This window comes from Gekko japonicus, unplaced genomic scaffold, assembly GCF_001447785.1.
Source record: "Gekko japonicus isolate JY-2015 unplaced genomic scaffold, Gekko_japonicus_V1.1 scaffold335, whole genome shotgun sequence".
Classification (NCBI taxonomy): Eukaryota; Metazoa; Chordata; class Lepidosauria; order Squamata; family Gekkonidae; genus Gekko; species Gekko japonicus.
In genome coordinates, this window is record NW_015165840.1 from 972,864 (window position 1) to 987,700 (window position 14,837).

Here is a 14,837-nt window from a genome sequence, read left to right on the forward strand (position 1 = left end):
AAATAGCTAACAATAGCATATAGAAACTTCAGATGAACCCTTTCATGACGGAAAGGATGACACTTGTAAAACCCAACAGACATACTTTGGATTTCAGGGCAGAGCTTGGATGTAGAGCATAGGAATGAGTTCATCCCCTTCTTGGTTTCTAGCTTGATTGCCCTTGGCTTTCCTTTGATTATCATAGAATGTTGAGAGCCAGCCTGGTATAGTGGTTAGAGTGCTAGTTTAGGATCTGGGATACCCAATCCCTTCTCTGACATGGAAGTTTGCAGGGTGACCTAAGATCAGTTAGTCTCTCTCAGCTTTATCAACCTCATATGGTGGTGGTTGTGAGGATAAAATGGAAGAGGGGAGAAGAAGAAGAGATTGGATTTATACCCCACCCTTCACTTAGAGTCTCAGAGTGGCTTAAAAACTCCTTTCCCTTCCCCTCCCCACAACAGACACCCTGTGAGGTAGGTGGGGCCAAGAGAGTTCTTTCCAGAACTGTTCTTGAGAACAGAACTATGGCTTGCCCAAGGTCATCCAGCAGCTGCAAGTGGAGGAGTGGGGAATCAAACCTGGTTCTCCCAGATTACAGTCCGCGCACTTAACCACTATACCAAACTAGCTTTGTCAATGGCTTTGGGTCTCCATTGGGGGGAAAATGGGGAATAAATAGCTAAACAAAAGCAAAACTAAATAAAAAGGCGATATTGTTTTATCTCTGTCTACAACGTTGCATTCTCCGCATGAAGTCAGCTGGGTGACCTTGGGTCAATCACAGCTCTTTCAGAGCTCTCTCAGCCCAAAAAAATAAGCCTAGCGCACCACCTATTGGTGCACGATGCTAAAGAGTTAGACCTTAATGCTTCCGGACAATCTTTGGATTCCCTGGCTACACTACACACAATGGCATACAATAATTAATTATTCATAATGTTACATATGGAATGATCTCTCCCTTCTTGCTTCCTAAGAGAAGGGGAATGGGTGGCAGATGGGGTTGCAGGTAGTCTCCTTCAGCACAGGTATGCTTTCTAGGAGGTTCCTTCCAGCCCTTGTGAGACAACAAAGAGTGGCTGCTCATTGGCAGGCTTTTTCAGAGGCCGTTCTGATTTTTTTAAAAAAGTTTTATTTTCTATCATTTATACCCACCTTTCTCCGCAATGGTGCTTCTCTATTTTATACTCACAACAACTCTATGAGGTAAGTTAGGCTAAGAGTGTGTGACTGGTCCAAGGTCACCTAGCAAGCTTCCATGTCACGAGAACACAAAAGAAGCCAATCTTGGATCAGGCCAGTGGCCCATCCAGTCCAACACTCTGTCTTACACAGTGGCCAAGAACACCAGGTGCCATCAGGAGGCCCACCAGCAAGGCCAGGATGGGGCCAGAATGTTAGAATGGGGATTCAGATGTGGGTCTTCCCAGATCCTACTCTGACACCACCACACTGCCTCTCAGTGGCTCTGATGCTAAGGAACAATCTCCTAAAGGGTATTAGAAGACCCACAGCCCTTCTGCAGTTTTGGAGGGGACCTAAGATTTAACTTTTTAGAAGAAAGTTTGTCTCATAGGGGAAATGTCTTTACCTTTGAATGGTAACAAGGGGATCAATGCAATCATTGTTGCCACCGTGCAATCTCAAGTATTTCAACATAACTTATTTGACTAGGGTGGGGGAGGGAGAAGCAGAGGAATAGAATCTTTTAGATCTTTTTTAATAAAAGCAACAGAAAATGTCTCCTGATACAGACAATTAAGTCAATTGACTCAGACCAAAAAATGTTATGTACTTGAAATGAAAGCAATGTAGCATTCTCTGACTCTGGTACAATCCCCATAGAGAGAATCACAGTGCTACACTGGCACTGTCGATGTGTCTGTTAAAACATAAGCATGTTGCACATAATGAATGAACTATCTCAGTTCTGAAGACTAGTGTGAAAGAATATGAAAATTCTACTTGTTTGAATGTATTATTTAGAATTATCTGCTGTGAAAACTCAGGGATTAAGTTATTGGATATGCAGACCTTGATTTGGGTGGTGTACACAGGGAGTACTACCACTTTATGTACCCAACCCTCAAAACATGTGCAGCAAAAGGTGATGGCTTAATGATGCAAAGTCTGTGACAACAAGATGCTGGAAAGGTTTATACCTTAGACTGTGGGAAAGGGGTCACAATACAAGAACTCGTGGGCACTCAATGAAATTGCTGAGCAGTCGGGTTAGAACAGAGAAAAGGAAGTACTTCTTCACCCAAAGAGTGATTAACACATGGAATTCACAGCCACAGAAGCTGGTGGCAACTACCAGCATGGACAGCTTCAAGAGGGAATTAGATAAACATATGGAGCAGAGGTCCATTAGTGGCTGTTAGCCACAAGGTAGGAACTCTCAGTCTGGGGCAAGTGATGCACTGTATTCTTGGTGCTTGGGGGGGGGGCAACAGTGGGAGGGCTTCTAGTGTCCTGGCCCAACTGCTGGACCTCCTGATGGCACCTGGTATTTCTGGCCACTGTGTGACAGAGTGTTGGACTGGATGGGCCATTGGCCTGATCCAACATTGACTTCTCTTATGTTCTTATGAGATATGAGGCAGATAGGCTAAAATGTTCAAATATTGGAAAGAATCTCACAAATATTGGAAAGAATATAGCAGAATGTTGGTATGGTAGCAAAACTGGAGGTGATAGAATGGACTTACCTGTTTGGTGAAGGCTAATTTTTGAATGCTTTTGTCCCTGTGAAGGGGGAAAAAGTCTTCCTAGAAGTAGAAAATTAGCACAACACACAGAAGACAAAGATAGAATCTTTCCCCCTGTTATGATAGGGTTTTTCTTAATTGGCAGAATGTTCATACATTGGAGTGTTCAACATGTCCCCCACCGCAGTCTGAAGTGGCACAATCAGTTTGACTACCTTAGCTATTTGCCATATTGGTATTGCTAAATGCATAGCCTGGATGAGGGAAAATAACTGTTCATAATCTCCCACAGCGAGATAAAACAATTATTGTGTACTAGGTTCTAGAAATTGTGCTAGCAGACTGAGGTTTAAATGTCAGAAAGGAACTGTGTCACATTCGTGGGTTGATCGCTTACTTTAGAGTGGGAGCGGTGGAGTCGGGAACCGTCTGTCCGTTATCTCGCCTCAGAAATCGGCTAGTCCCTCGGAAGAACTGGCTCCCCTCAGGTGACGCCTTTTATCAGTCTGAAAGCTCCCCATCAGTGTTACGTCACAGCTGATTGGGTCTTTGCTTTCAGACTAACCTCTTCCTCACAGGTGGAGATTTCGGACACTTTATTCCCTTGTACACTTCCAACCCTCCCACTTAAAGCCCCCACATATTTCACATGGCTTCTTAGCGTCTTCTCTGCTTGGGCCGCTCGGGTATCTCCTCCTTCTTGGTGTCGGGTCTCTTCTCTGTCTTGATGCTGTCTTCGTAGCGCCCTGCTGATATTCCTGGCCCTTCCTGCTCCCCAGATGGTGGTAGTGGCCTTTTCCTCCCGGTTTGGTGTGTCTTCCCCTTTCGTAGACAGGAGCTCCTGACAAACTGCTAACTTTAAAATGGTGAGGCACTCTGTGAAACTTCATTAGTTGTAGGTTTTCCCAATCAATAGATAGATTCTATTTAAAGCATCCCTTTCTGTTCCTGCTTCAGAACAGGCGATTGAGTTCCAAGATGCTTCTTGGGATAAGATGGGATCCTCAGAAACAGGGAGAACTGTTTAGTCATTACCAGGGGTGCCCACTATCCCCCCCCCATTGTTTTATCCCCCCCCAATTGCATTTCTTATTTGTTTGAAATATTTACATAGCCCTCTCTACATATAGCATGCCCAAAGTAATAATTAGTTGTCCTATTTGGGTTTTGTTTCCATTGGTTTGAAAAGGAAATACATTGTTTCCTTTGGTTTGAAAAGGAAATACATTGTTTCCATTGGTTTGAAAAGGAAAAGTGCTGTGATTGATTCTCTTTGAATCTCCACATAGCTTTTATTTTCTCTAAAAGCAAGTTTATGTGGGAGTCTAAGTTGAACGAAGGCACTGGGGCAAGGGGAGTCTTACTCTTCTCTAGTCCCAGATATAAGAGGTCTCAGATTTCTCATTGTAGTATGCCAGTGCCGCTTACAGCTTTCCGGGTCAGTCTTCCTGAATTTATTAACAAACTGAATTTACGTCCAACTCTTCATCATTACCATCATGTTCATTGTGCTCTGTGGTATTCATCAGTGGAGAGCTGATGTATCTCTTCTTGTTCCAGGTCATAGATGAAGATGGGTAGCCGTGTTAGTCTGTCTGTAGCAGTAGAAAAGAGTCCAGTAGTTCCTTAAAGACTAACAAAATTTGTGGGAGGGCATGAGCTTTCATGAGTCACTGCTCACTTCTTCAGATACAGGTACTACTGGACTCTTTTCTACTGTTCCAGGTCAGTCTCCATGTCACAATTCTAGATGGGTAGCTGCGTTAGTCTGTCTGTAGCAGTAGAAAAGAGCAAGAGTCCAGTTCTTCAGTGACTCACAAAAGCTCATACCCTGCCATGTATTTTGTTAGTCTTTAAGGTGCTACTGAACTCTTGCTCTTTTCCACTGTCACAGTTCTGTGTTTAATGAAGGCTATATTCATGTCTGGGGGTTGCATCCAAGAGGGATTGCCATGGATGGATGAGAGGTGATTTTCACAGATTCCTCCCTCCCTCTGTAGACCTTAGACTTCCTGCTCATCATTGCTGTTCCTGGGGTCCCCTATCCCCTAGGAACAGCATTTGGGGCTGCAGCAGGAAGGGACGGTTGGGAAGTTATGCTTTATGGATGGAAATGCCTTCCATCCATAGAAATTACTGCTGAATCAAACCCCAGGTCTGTGGCAGATTATTTCTGTATTTGTTCCTACTCACTATTAATTACGGAAAGACTACCTTGCTAAGTCAACAGAGTCATGATGCACCTTACAGTTTTCTACTTTGTTGGTTATTGTGGTGCCTTTATTGTATGCATTAGAATGGAAAAGTCTGCTTTCCCCCCTCTGATATTTGTGTGCATTGGTTTAGTCTCAGGGAGTCCCTGCTCAGTTAAGAACATAAGAGATGCCAATGTTGGATCAAACCAAAGGCCAATCCAGTCCAACACTCTGCGTCACACAGTGGCCAGAAACACCAGGTGCCATCAGGAGGTCCACCAGTGGGGCCAGGACATTAGAAGCCATCCCACTGTTGACCCCCCCAAGCACCAAGATGACAGAGCATCACTTGCCCCAGAGCCCCTATCTATACCTTGTGGCTAATAGCCACTGATGGACCTCTGCTCCATATGCTTATCTAATTCCCTTTTGAAGTCGTCCATGCTTGTAGCCACAACCACTTCCTGTGGCAGTGAATTCCATGTGTTAATCACTCTTTGGGTGAAGAAGTACTTCCTTTTATCCATTCTAACCCGACCGCTCAGCAATTTCATGGAGTGCCCACGAGTTCTTATATTGTGAGAAAGGGAGAAAAGTACCTCTTTCTCTACCTGCTCTTTCCCATGCATAATCTTGTAAACCTCAATCATGTCACGCCCTCAGTCATCTTTTCTCCAAGCTAAAGAGCCCTAAGAGCTTTAACCTTTCCTCATAGGGAAAGTGTTCCAACCGTTTTATCATTCGAGTTGCCCTTTCCTGCACTTTTTCCAACGCTATAATATCCTTTTTAAGGTGGGGTGACCAGAACTGCACACAGTATTCCAAATGAAGTCGCACCATTGATTTATATAGGGGCATTATGATATTGGCTGATCTGTTTTCAATACCCTTCCTAATAATCCCCAGCATAGCATTGGCCTTCTTTATTGCAGTCACACACTGTCTCGACATTTTCAGTGAGTTATCTACTACAACTCCAAGATCTCTCTCTTGATCAGTCTCTGCCAGTTCAGACCCCATCAACGTGTATTTATATTTAGGATTTTTGGCTCCAATGTGCATCACCTTGCACTTGGCCACATTGAACCCCATTTGCCATGTTGACGCCCACTCGCCCATCCTTGACAGATCCCCTTGGAGTGCCTCACAATCCTCACTGGTTTTCACCACCCTGAACAACTTTGTATCATCCGCAAATTTAGCCACTTCACTGCTTACTCCCAACTCCAAATCATTAATGAACAAGTTAAAAAGCAGTGGACCAAGTACTGTGGCTTCAAATGTCCTGGCCCCACTGGTGGACCTCCTGATGGCACTGGTATTTCTGGCCACTGTGTGATACAGTGTGTTGGACTGGATGGGCCTTTGGCCTGATCCAACATTGGCATCTCTTATGTTCTTATGATCTCCCTTGTCCACATGTTTGTTCACTGTATAAAATGCTGGGTTCTTTACACCTTGTATAAAGTAATTGAAATTTATATATATATTTATAATTGGAAGAGGAGGTAAATTTAGAATGACTGGTATGATCATCAAGTTGAAGAGACAGATTGGCTTGTGTGATGTCGTTGTTCCTTTTGTATGCCACAGGGGAGTGTATTGGAAGAGTGGAGGAGTGGAGGAGTGGAGGAGTTGCTAGTTCCTTACCATGAAAATGTTCCCAAGAACTAATTTTTTTACCTGTAGTCATAGAGACTGCACAGTTTGTATGTTTCTGGTTGCTGTTACATCTCCATTTTTAACTATCTTTATTGGAGGCTTGTTGCATTACAGAAAAATCACTAGTGGCTATGTGGAGGAATCAAGCCAGGGGGCAGTATGCTCAGACTGAAGGCCCTCATCTCAGTTCCTTTTTACTTTGCAGTCAATCTTGTTTTGGTGCATGATCTGAGTGTAATGTTTTTAAAGTCTAATTTCTGATTGGTGTATTACAATGTATTCACAACACAGCTTAATGAGAGAGCGCTTGAGAGATAGAGGGAGAGAGCAGGGAGGTGGGGGTGGGTGGGAAAGAGAACCTCGAGCTCAGTTGAATGATCACTTGGCAGCAGAGGTTATTTTAATAGATGCATCTCTTTCAGCTAAGCTTTCACCATCTGTTCTGGCTCCTAACTATAAATGCAAAAGCAACATAATTCACAAGTGTACCATAAAAAAGGGAAATATAATTGATTAAATGATCTCTCTGCATATGCATGCATTGGTTATTTGGCATAGCTATTTTCTTTTTCTAAATTTGACACATAAATTGGGGTACTGTATGGTGCTTTTTTATAACAAAGCATGTACAAAAGTATTCGGGAAGATGATGGGACAAAGTTGCAGGCATAATGAGAAACATTTTGCAGAAAGCACATATAGCAATAACTAGCTGTTCATGTGAACTTTGATGTTGGAAAGACATCATGCACGAGCATCAGAGAGATGCCAAACTAGTTCAGTTCCATTTTCATAGCATGAAATCAGTGGCTGGCAGTTGTGAGAAACCATTCCTCTATTTTTCCACTTGACTCTTTGAGTATAATTTTTTTTTTAAATTGCACATAATCAGCCAAGGGTAACTTCTTTTGTGTTCCATTGATTTAAAAAGGAGAAACAAGCATATATTTAACTTTCAGATTGATACCAGTGGGATTTAGGAATGCTTAATTTTGGCTAGATTTAGTCTATCATTATCTTCAGAGTTAAGGAGCAATGGCAGTTAGGTGGGGACAGGTCTTGTCTTCCCTTTGAAAACCGACTGAAAAGGAAAAAATGGCCAGGGCAGTTGGGCTTTTTCCTGGCCATTTGGCAAACCAAAGTAAAATAAATTATAATGAACTGAACACGGAAATGCAAGTTTATTTTCCACTTTAAGAAAATGAAATTCAATTTTCTGAAGAATCTTCTCATCTTTAGGTCTCTATCATTATGCATCAGAGCCCTGATGCCATAATTTCTAATTGCCTAAGCCAGAGAGAATTCTTTAAGAAAGCACTTTTTCTTGTCGTTGATAGTTAAAGAGCCCCAGGTGTGGTTTTAGACACTTAACCACGGAGCTTTTGCATGATGGACAGGCATGATGGACAGTCTGATGGATAGACTGTCTACCATGCATATAATGTAACATGTGATGTAGATATACTATGTGGAGGGAAAAATGGGAGGCCAAATGGGCAAGTGGTCTCTTAGGGCATTTCATCTGTCCTCATTGATTTGCTTATTGAGGAACCCTGATAATCTTCCAAAGAATCTCAAACTTCTGTTCTTTGAAATGAACAATGTGGGTTAGCTTTATTATGAAACATGTGTCCCATAACTGAACTCCATATTTCCTGTGTTTGATTTACTTTAATCAATGAGTAGATCTGAGATGTCTTTTGAAACTCAAGAAGTGAATGTGTAACTGTGATACTCATTCCACAAAAATGAATGAATGTGATAGATTACAACATCAGTATTTTTCCATTAAGGAAGAAAATGTTAAAAATGTCCTTGAAAAGTAGAGAATATTGATCATGGCCTTGAGTCCTTCCATGTTAAACCATTTCTGGGGCACCTGGGTGGATGGAGGTATTGTGGAAAGAGATGGAGAAGGCCAGATTTCAAGACATTTTCACGAACAAATTGTTCTTAAACAGTACATGCTCGCAATACTTTCCTAATTTAAATCACAAGCTAGGAATTTAGGTAGCTGAAATCAGCTTGCTATTTTGAATTTTTTTTTCTAATCCTTCTTTAGCAGAGGAAGATTGTTCTCAACTCTTTATCACCAAAATAATTCCAAACCAGTTCTAAACAGATGCTCCCTCCTGGGCTCTTCTGAAACACATCCTCCTGTGAAATATAAGAAAGCCAGAACTCCTTTTTGCTTTGAGGAAGAAGAAAATGGGTGCTGTTGGCATCCAGAGATGCCACATTTGGGATCACCGATGAAAGGAATATACATTATAACAGCATTACAAACCCTTTGTTCATCGTTGTGGTACCTTTGCAGTCCCACATGGGTTATTGCGCACATACAGGCCTACAACAGAGAGACTGAAGCTCAAAAACTCTAGAGGGTGCTCCTTTTTCCTTCCCCAATGCTGCTTTCCTGCTTTTTCCTGCCTTTACTTCAAATAACATGGCCTAGAAAGCTCTCTTTAGAAAATTGATCATATTATGGGTCTAAAATTACCCACATAGACAACCTTACCTTATGTCTACTGTGTCTCAGTGAAAGTACGATGTCTGGTATGTAGACAGTTCACTCCCAAAGCAAGACATGTCTAGTCACCTTATCCAATCATGGAGGGACTGTCAGAAGTAACCACAGGGTCCTGCCTCAAACCTGCAAACTGTGCCAATGTTGGCCCACAGATCTGAGAACCAATACAGGACCAAGTAGGAAGACTAACTCCCTAGTGGTCAACTTGATCCAAAGAAAGAATAAGGGCACCCAGAACATGGCCCCTGTAGATAGAGAAGGCTGCAAACTTGATGGAGTAGACTGGAAGATTTACGGCTCCTCTGCCTTGGCATTGAAAATCGCCAACTACCAGTGCAAGGGTGGCCAAACTTGCTTAATGAAAGAGCCACATAGAATAAATGTCATATGTTTGAGAGCCGTAAGAGATGAACAAATATTACACACATGTTTTTATTGGAAAATATGCAAATTTGATTTTTAGTAACATTAAAGGGGACTGCCAAAAATAAAAAACTAAATGGGTAAAAACAGATATTGATAATGATATTTATATTTATTTGTTTGCTAATGATATTTAATTGTCTAAGGGGACAGTGGAAGGAAAGAATGAAAGAGGTGAAAAGGAAAAGAGAAAAAGAGAGAGAGCGAGAGAGCAAATAGATGGGGGAGGGAGGGAAAGAAAAGAGAGAAAGAAAGATGTAAAGAAAGCAAATATATGGGGAGTGGGGAGGGAGGACAGAAGTTTTACACAAATCTGTGACACGGAAGGAAGGAAGAGAGAAAGAGAAAGGTGGAAAGAATGAAAGAGGTGGAAATAAAGGGGAGAGAGAGAAATAGAAACAAAGAAAGCAAATAGATGGGGGAGGAAGGAAGAGAGAGGTATAAAGAAAGTAGCTTTAACTTTAAATATGCTCTCCAAGCCCCCGTTCCCACTGCCGCACCAGTTTGGCTTGGAGAAGGGGTATAAAGAGACAAATGCCTTCTCCAAGCCAAGTTAGCTGGCCAGTGTGGCAGGACTTGGAGAACACATTTAACTACGATGGGGAGGGAGGGGAGAAAGAAAGAGAGAAAGAAAGGTAGAAAGAAAGTGGAAAGAAAGCAAATAGATGGGGGAGGGATGGAAGGAGGGAGAGGCGGAAAGAAAGCAACTGGCGGGGGGGGAGACTTTGAGAAACTACTTAAAGTTGCTTTCTTTCTCTGCTCCCCCACCACCACCTCAAGCCTACCTGGGGGGCGGGGACACTGGCTGGGGAAGGGAAGACCAATCAGGGAGGCATGTCTTCCCTTCGCTTCCCCAGCCACCCTGCTGGGAGCTAAACAATAAAAGAGCCGCATATGGCTCCCGAGCTGCAGTTTGGCCACCCCTGTACCAGTGCATAATGGCCAGATATGGGATGGCATCTGGCACTCCTCCCAGAAGACAAGCACAAACTTGCACTAGAGGCATTGAAACTATCCAAAAACCACATTTCCTTTGTCAGGAATGTGGTAGATTGCATAGCCAGCAGCCTGGCCTGGCCACAGCAATATTGCTCCAGTGCCATTCCTGGCTTCATTCCACAGCTCTCCCTAGCAAAACTTGAGCTAGAGTAGAAGACCTCCCTTTTAATGGGACTAAACTCTTTAGTAATAGAACTGATGAGGTCCTCACTAAAATGTGGAAAGACAAATTTATGGCCCAAACTCATCCCCACTACTTTGAATGTTCAAAGTCTGATACCATACCTGGGCAAAGGTCCAGGTCTTATCACAGCTCCCACAGAGGCAGAGGGCAGCAACACCTTCCTCAAGTAAAATTCCTCTTATAGGCCTCCCCACCAATCTTACCCTCTTGGTACTCCAGTCAATTTTCAACGAGGACCTCACATCTGCCTTCTGAGACTTGGTAACTCAGGTCTCTACTTTCCCCATGTGGGACTGTACAAGTTCCATGAGGGTGAAAACAGGGTTGTGTTTACATATAACATTTGTTCATCAAGTGGTCACCTGTGCAGTCACATGGCACTCCCACATGCCCCGCTATGAACTCTAGTGATTATAATAAGTAAGACTAACTGTCTCTAATGGCAGCAGTGAGGAACTGAGGGAAGAGTGCTTTGCCCCCTTTTACTCTGGGAAAAGGTGGGAAAGCAGCATGGAGGAGATGGAAAGGAGTGTCCTCTAGAATTTCTGAGCTTCAAAATCTCTCTGCAGTACTCCATGTATGCCTGCACAGGTGACCAGCCAATGAACTACAGTTATAGGTAAGCACAGTCCTGTTTATGCTTCTTTAAGGAAATGGACAGGGAATAGGGAATGTATCACCAGTCAGTATTTATTTAATCCAGATAATAGTTCCTTGTTTGGCTTCAGTCTTTTTCCAAGTGTGACACAACACCCAAATTGTGTCACATCATGTATTTTGGCTTTTGCTATCTTCCTTCCTTCTCTTGACAGGTAATTTAGAAAACTTGCCACATACAACTGTCCTGAATTTTGACTCCGTGAGGTGTGAAGGGAATGTCTGAGATAATGCAGGGGGAGAAAATAATGCAGTTTAGCTCCCCCTCCCTCCACTGCCTGTGAGTGATTAAACAAACATTTGTCAAGAATTTCCAAAGGAATTCACATGCAAGAGAGACAAAAAAGCAATCTGTCCAAATGGAAACGGAAATTATAATTTTTCAACTTCTGCTGAATGTTTTAGGTTCATTAAACATATAATAGTAATTTGTATATAACTGCTGTTTTATTTGAGCACCTGACTGTCATAATCAGAAGCTCTTGGCTCAGCTGTGCGCATGGAACTTTGGGGGAGCCGGAGCTGCCCCATTAATTTCAGTACTGGCAAAAGCTCTCTTGCGGATCGGAGCTCAGGCAGGAGGACCTTCATCTGCCGCTCTTTCTCTCTCTGTATCTTCCATATGTGCAGAGCTTTCTGGGATGTAGTTAGAAAAGGGACAGGCCTGGATTGCACAGATTCCTTTATCTGAGCTTCTGCATATATACAAGTCACTGGATCAGTTAATAGAATAACTTTATATAGCAATGGATTAGCTCTTGTGAACCATGAATGGAATGACATCATCAAATGGATCCGTCCTCTTTCATCTCCTGGTGCCAAATTGTTCTGAAGAGTTGGGAGGTTCTAATAGGGTGGATGGCCATGGCAGGAAGGACACATTTCCTCTCAAGCTGCAGCTTCTGCTTGTAACATCCTGATATTCACCTGAAGCCCCCACCCCAAGCTTTTTTTGAGGTTTTTGAGGGGTATAGGTGGCTGCAGGGGAAAGGGAGAGAGAAACATCTCACCACCTCTTTCCCTTAGGGGTATATAGGATACAGCACAATGTTTTGGGCATTCACAAGTGGGTTCTTTTTTTTTGCCATTTTGCTCACAAATTAGTTTTTAAGGTAAGGTGTAACGTATCTCCATCAATATTTTGCCATTGCTCACAGTCCTGTGCCGGTAGCATGATCAAATGGAGGATGTGGCACTGGCACACCCTGTGGTTAGCTTGGCAGTGTTGATCCCAGCTTCACAGAAAGATTTTGCTGCAAAGAACAGGAAGAGATGTTGTGGGGTGGGGATGAGGAGTGGAATAAATAAATGGAATAAATACATAAATGAGGAGAGACAGCTCACCTGTGGAAATGGCACAAGCACCATGTTGTCCCAGCCTGCCTAACTATTACTAGCATGCTTTTATTGCAACTGAGAGGCAGCCAAATGGGTCAGGCTTCTTACATTTATCAGGTGTGGAAGGCTTCTGTAGCTGCATCATTGCAAGCCATTCTGGACATCATCACAGCTATGCCTGTCTACAAGACTGGGGTGCCAAACTATCTTCATATTTGATTGTGCACGTTACCTATGTCAAGATTAAACATCCTGGCTGTAATGCAGCACTGAGTTAGGGATGCTTCAGTCTACTGAAACCACTGTTTATTAAGTTAATGTAGCTAATAAATTGGAAAAAGCAAAGTAATTCTTTGCAAAATGCTCAATTAACTTGAGGAACTCATTGCCACCAGATGTAGTGATAATCTCTATTTTAAAGAGGGGGGACTAGGCAAATTCATGGAGGAGGATCCCCTCTGTGTCAATTAGCTGTGATGGCTACGGGGGACCTCCATCTTCATATCTCTGAATGCCAGTTTTCGGGGGGGGGGGGTCAACAACAAAGGGAATCTCCAACCTCCATGCCCCTTCTATGGACCTTCTGAGGCACATGTTTGGCTACTGTGGGAAACAGGATGCTGAACTCGATGTATGCTTAATGCTTAAGGGGTGGTTGTAGGAATCAGTGTCATGGTTCTTCAGATTAAGCATCCTGTTTTCAACCATTGTCAGCCAAATGTGGTTATAAACAAGGAATAAAGGCAATAGCTCTTCCTTGTTGTTGCTCCAAGCAACTGATATGCTGCCTCTGATCTAGGGATGCATAAGCCTGTGAATTGTTCAAATCTTTGGGGACTCTGAAGAGCCCTAAGTCATACATCCTTGAGTTCTAGGGCTGCCAACCTCCCGGTGGAGCCTGGAGATCTCCTAGAATTACAGTTGAACTCCAGACCACACAGACCAGTTCCCCTGGAGAAATCATTTCTATGGAAGGTGGTCTCTATGGCATCACATCTCCAATGAGGAACCCCCTCCCCACAACTGTCCTCCCCAAATTAGCAACCTATGTTCTCCTTCAAAAATTTGAATTTGTAAAGTTTCTCTATACTAGAATGATATTTATTTTTTTCCAGTGTTGGGTTGTTGTTGTTTTTAGCCATCTGGTTTAAGGTGTCTGTTTTAAACAGCATTCTTTTTATATGAACTGTGTTTTATCAAGGCTCCTACCTAGTGTCCCATTGTGATTTGTAATAGTATTGCTGTGAATGTTGGTTGGCCGTGTCTGTTAGGTTAATGATTCAGAATAGCTGGCTGATACTTTCCCAGAGGGCTTGATGATAGCTGTAGAAGCTTGGAGGGAGGTGATCCTACAGCTGATGGGAGAGGAACATTTGTGTCTCTGTGTGTGAAGAAACAGCACTACTGAGTTTGTTTTAAACTGCACCATTCTAAATTATGTCATTTGGATTGCTTCCTAACAGAGAGAATGGGTTCACAAAGGAAAGAATTTTTTCAAGTCAAATACAATTCACAGCAATTGTTAACTGCTGGTTAAAACAAAGCTAACGATCATTTAAAAACTAGAAATGGTAACTAAAATATTAAGATTTAATTTGAACAGGAAGAAAATTCTAAGTAGCAGAGTCGTTATTTGAGCGTTAACAATTACTTATCAACCTAATGAATATTTTGGAGAGTTTCACGAATCTGCAAATCATCTGCAATTATTTTTTAAATTAGATGTATTTGTTCTGTGGACAAAGTGGCTTGAAAAAAATATCACTGTTCAAAAATAATCAGCTCAAAATGAGAATTTTTGTAGCTCACAAAAATTGGTTGCAATGAAAGCTAATGTCTTTCTTTACATGCATAGACATGCACCTCCCCTCTCCCTTCAGATGGGACATTCACCTCCTCTGACCTCCAGTCAATCAACATCTATTGAACAGAATCATCAAGGGGCTATCTCTGAACCATTAACACCCAATGAAAAAGTTTTTCAGCCATTTGGATCCATTACCCTAGTATAGGCATAGCTGACCAACTTTCCCAGGAACAGTATTGATGACAGTTAGATATTTGGTACCAGTTCCTCGGGGAACATATCCAGCAGGGAACTAGTCTAAGTCAGAAAAATAAAATAAAAACAAAGAAACACAGAGAGGGTGTGT